The sequence below is a fragment of the Arachis ipaensis genome, chromosome B02, assembly GCF_000816755.2.
Source record: "Arachis ipaensis cultivar K30076 chromosome B02, Araip1.1, whole genome shotgun sequence".
Lineage (NCBI taxonomy): Eukaryota > Viridiplantae > Streptophyta > Magnoliopsida > Fabales > Fabaceae > Arachis > Arachis ipaensis.
Window position 1 is genome coordinate 87,126,855 of NC_029786.2, and position 5,232 is coordinate 87,132,086.

A 5,232-nucleotide genomic window follows, 5' to 3' on the forward strand; every position below is an offset into this window, starting at 1 on the left:
CCATTCCCATCACAAATTCTCATTTATTTCTTCTTTTGGGGTGGCGTATTCCTGTGGGTATCCATGGATATTAAGTTTTAAATGATTTAAAGTTACTATCTCTTTCGTAATTCAAATGCATCTTAAATCATTTGTACAATTTCAAAGTATGGTTTGGTAACTATAACAAAATAACAAATTTAATTTTTTTAGTAAGAAGTTTTGTAAAAGATGTAGTCCACTCTCTAAATAGTTTGATAAATCATAAAATGGATAGCTTGACAAAGGCAAAGAGAAAATTGGTGAAATATTTCAATTTCAACAACCATACCATATAAGTAATGTAGTGCAAATCAAACATATAAAATAAACCTTAAAAACTTGAAACAGAACACTTGGTCAATGGTTTTTGCTATGGTGTACGGAGGAGGAAGCTATGATGGCGCGACGGATGTGGAGACGGCGTAAGGATAAATTCCATGCAGCGCGACGGCTAGTAAGAGATGGGAAGTGAGGCTAAGTAGAGAAGGAGAAGATTTTCTAAAGTAAAATTAAGGTTAATTGGGTTAGTATTTTTTTAATAATTTTTTAATTTTAAAATTAATTTTATTTTTTTTTATTTGTTGTTCATATTTTTTATTATATATGTTGTATGTGAACTGCTGCTTTTCTTTTAATTTAGTAGTCAAAATAAAAGTATTAAATATCTAAGTTTATATATGTTGTTTATATTCATTTTTACTAATTTTTTGTATATCAGTACAAGTTCATTTATATAAATTTTAGAAATATAAATATATTTTAGTAAACAAGACAAATAAATATAAAATTTTACAGAATACTATTTTGTTAAAAAAAATGACAGTGAAAAAAATAGAATCAGCATTTTTATATTTTTTCCATGTGTCATTTACTATCATTTTTATTTTGAAATATTTACTGAAAGAATACAACTTAAAGTGTATGCATTTAATCTTTTATTTTTTTTAAGAACTAATAAATCATATGCATACTAACAGTGAATAGTTTGAGTAGAAGATACTCATTCTCCTTAACTAGTGATCAATTTTTTTTGGTGACTAACTAGTGATCAATTTGAATCCAGAATAATGTATAAAAAAAAATCTGTTAAGTAACCACGTCTTTTAGAATATCAAATGTTTAAATAATATTGCTTCCAATAGAAAATACTTATAGTTTCAATATATATGTACATAATTTTGCTAGGATTTTCATTTTACACCGTTCTCTTCAAGCATCTATCATGTGTTAGTTACCTGCATAAAAAAAAAAACAAAAACATTTGCCAAGTCGTAAAACATATGAATGCCAATCATAGAAGTGGAGAACCATGGAATGACCTTATAGGAAAGAGCCCAAAAAAAACAAAAAACAAAAAAGATAGCCCAACAACACAGATGAATAAAAGTGAAACAATGAATTCCTTATGAATGGAAACTAATCTAACAAGCATTACAAACATCCCCATGAGCTTAGATAATCCATTTCTTCAGTACAAAAATTATCGATTACGCACAAATGGCTGTTTTTTTTATATGTTTAATTCATTCTTAAGATAAATTTCCGTTCACTAATCAGATATACGTAATACCTTACAACTAGCTGCTACTCTTCATGAAAGAGACATTACTTTAATAGTATAAGTCAAATTCTATGCAATTAGCTTGTCAATCCCTCTTTATTGTATGTTGTCTTCTCCTGCTTCATTTTCAGCAGCGCTATGGTTATCAATTTCATCAGAAGCTTGATCTGTTTGGATAGTACAACCAAATAATCTGAATGCCTGATAAATATATAGTAAATAATAAGCAGCAGCTAATGCCATCTAAATTATATAAATTTTTAAGGTTTAAAAACCTCATCATAATGAATAATAAAAATATTCATCAGAAAAATTGATAAAATATGTCAGTGGTAACTGGTAACTTAGACAACAAATCTAGGCATCAAGAATTTGAAACCCCCATGTTGAATTTTAATATGTATTGGCCAAACAGAATCACACCAAAAATCAAAAGAATAAACTTATTAATTATCTAAACAGAGCGACTCTGTACTAAGAAATAGGCACAGCTGAGTGCTCAATTTTGTGAAAAAACAAGACTTATTTCTTTGTCAAGGAATTTAGTATTTACTTCCTATGAGAAGGGAGTACATATTATTTTATTCAGTTTCATATAATACAGCTGTTAAAGAAGAAGAAATTCATGAATTACTTTTCACTGGTAAAACATTGCTCAACTACATTTCCTTATTTAGAATAGAACGCAACACAATGAATTTGGGAAGGAATGTAATAACTAATAAATACCTATTGAAGAACCCATGTCACCAAATCCTTCTTTGATCAACTTTAATGTAATGGATATGGGAAATTTTCGGCCAAATTTGCGAGTCCTTCTTCTGACAGCGCCTACCCAACAAGGGATATGATTTTCCGAGATAGAGAGTTGTATCAAAGAGATAGGCAGCTTTCCTCCCGCCATATTCTACAACTTGGGACAGTCTGTAATAGTCATTGTCTCCAGACTTGTGAAGCTTGCAAATAAAGAAACTCGAGAGAGGGCAGTAGAAAGACTTGTGAAGACTTGGTAAGGATTTTACACTCTCACATGCGCCTTTGATGTGAAGCAAGGTAAGGCTATGCTACGGAGGCCTGTAACACCCTCACTATCAGAATATCACGCTTCCAGCTGCGCTATTCTGATAGCAAGAAATATTACGACGACTTCATATGTATAATAATAAAATAGGATCCTGACTCGAAACTATATCGCAGTTTTCTTTGAAAAACCGAAAAAATACTTTTATCTTGAAAACAGGCAAGCATATACATATGTACAAAAGTTCTTACATAAGTAGCTTGTGAATATAATATACATATAGAACATAAAATTCCTATCCCTCTTTTAAAATACAATATTGATGGTGAGGGAAAAATACATAACAATTAAACTAATATAACAACAGAATTGTATAAGCAAAATTGCGATTAAACTCTTCGTAAGCCTCTTCATTCGTCTCCTGAGAAGATAAAGCTGCAGGGGATGAGAATCTAACCACACGGTCTTACTACGGAATTTCCGAATTGTCATAAGAAGATATTTAATAAGAAAATCATTGTCAAGCTCAGTGATTACCGTTGTCTTATTATTCCTTTGAAAACCAATGGTTTAACTATAAAAGAATTCAAAACGTTTATAAAAGAAATCAGTTAATTAACCACAAATCCAAACTCCATTTTCAGATAAAAGAATCTTAAAAGTTTCCTAACAGTATGAATGACCAACCTATTCCAAACATAGGTTCATTAAGCCTATATATGCTGAACCAATTTGATATTTCATACTTCACTAAACCTCAGTCAGAAAACAATCACGCAATCAACCAACATTATCATCAATTCAGCACCAAAACTCAATCTCAAAAGTATCACACCAGAACAAACACAAGCAAAACAGACAAGGAAAACACAGGTATAGGTAACAGTTACAGCAAGTAATTCAGATAGCAATTAGAGTCAGTTAAACAGTTAGGCAAACCAAAACAAATGCAAATCCAAACAAGGCACGCAAATGCATATGATGCATGTCTGTCTTATGGCTAATGAGCTCATTTGTCGGTTATATAGCCAAGCCGACATGTCCGGTAGCTAACCCGGGCATCGTCCCCTTGAAAACTGGTGAGCGGTACAGTACCACGATCCTCACCTGGTGGGCGGTAAACCACCTCGATCCCCACCATCTGCGGGCGGTAAATAACCTCGATCCCTACAGACATTTTCAATTGGAAAACAACACACACGTGGGCGATAAATAACCACAATCCCCACAACAATTTCATATCAAATCTGATAGGCGATAAATAACCACGATCCCACAAAATAATTTTCTTTAAAACCTGGTGGGCGGTAAATAACCATGATCCCCACCATCTGCGGGCGGTACACCACCACGATCCCCACAGACATTTTAAATTTCAAATACTTTCTATTTATTAAACATGTTTCATCTCGCTTCAACAATCATAATCAAGTTACTCAAGATATAATACTTTCCGTAATAAATCAAACTCAAGCACAATGCATTATCTTATTAACCAATTCAAAATTAATTAATAATTCTTAAATCCACAATTCTCTAAATAACATTTTAAACCAAGTCTCAGATTTTATAGAAATTTTGGCAACATTTCCTCTAAAATTCGGACTATGCCACCCTTACGAGTCCCATCAAAACCACATTTTCCAACCATTTTTCAACCAGCTTCAATATCAAACATCAAATCCTTTCTAATTTTAAACCAATTTTGATAACACATCAGGTTTGATGTCAAACCATTTCAAAACCAATTTATTTCTCTAATTCAATTTATTTCCAATAAATCAAACTCATTTTCAAATCTCAATCATTTTCTAAAATTCGACCAGTTCTAATATCAAATTATTTTCAAATCGAACTAGCTCCAATATTAAATCATTTATAAAATCAAATTAATTCAAAATCAAACCGCTTCCAAAATCAATCCATTTTCATTATCAAATTAACTCCAAAATCAAGAAAAATCACTTTTCATAATAATCAACTAAATAACTTTACAAACCAATTTCTTATCAACAACTGCACACCAATCAAGCACTCAATAATTCAATCCAGCAAATAACCACATCCACAAGGCAAATAGAATCACAAAAATATATTTTTTACATCAATATCTATTTATAACAACTCTATAATATAAAATAAATTTTAAGAAAAATCCTACCTCAATTGCGATTCAATTTCGGGATAAAACTCCGTTTTTCTCTCGGCCCGCAATGCAGCAGCCACAATCTCTGCTCCAAACCACTTTCGCATCAACCACAATAATTCTAATCGCAACATACAATAACCAAAACTCAATTATATAATAACGCCGCAAAACCTCAGCTAAGATAACAGAACAGCGACAAAAGGACTTTTCGGAACAAAAAGGCTTACCGTAACTAAGAAGGAACCAAACCAAGTAGCGGCAGCTTCAATTGCGACCCGCAATAACCAGAACTCGACCCGTAACAAAGGATTAAAGACTGAACCAAACTGCAGAACCTCCGGCGGTGGTTCCAGCGGCCACAACAACTTCTCCGGCGGCCATACACGATGGGCGACAACCACTGCAGCAACTGGGAGGGCGGCGAGAGCTTCTGACGGCGATAGAAGCTCCGGCGGCTCGCGGCTGGCTTTCCCCCTCTTT

The 5,232-nt window shown here is 32.8% G+C and overlaps 1 long non-coding RNA gene across 2 annotated transcripts; it reads right to left on the reverse strand.

Moving 5' to 3' along the window:
* LOC110268948 lies at positions 1,164-5,232 on the reverse strand. 2 transcript variants are annotated; one of them, XR_002357731.1, is made up of 5 exons: positions 4,980-5,232; positions 4,765-4,870; positions 2,312-3,024; positions 1,592-1,783; positions 1,164-1,256 (listed from the first exon to the last, which is right to left on the reverse strand). It is a non-coding gene; the product is annotated as an uncharacterized LOC110268948 (long non-coding RNA). The 2 variants fall into 2 exon arrangements; XR_002357730.1 differs by lacking the exon at positions 1,164-1,256 and having other exon boundaries at positions 1,403-1,783.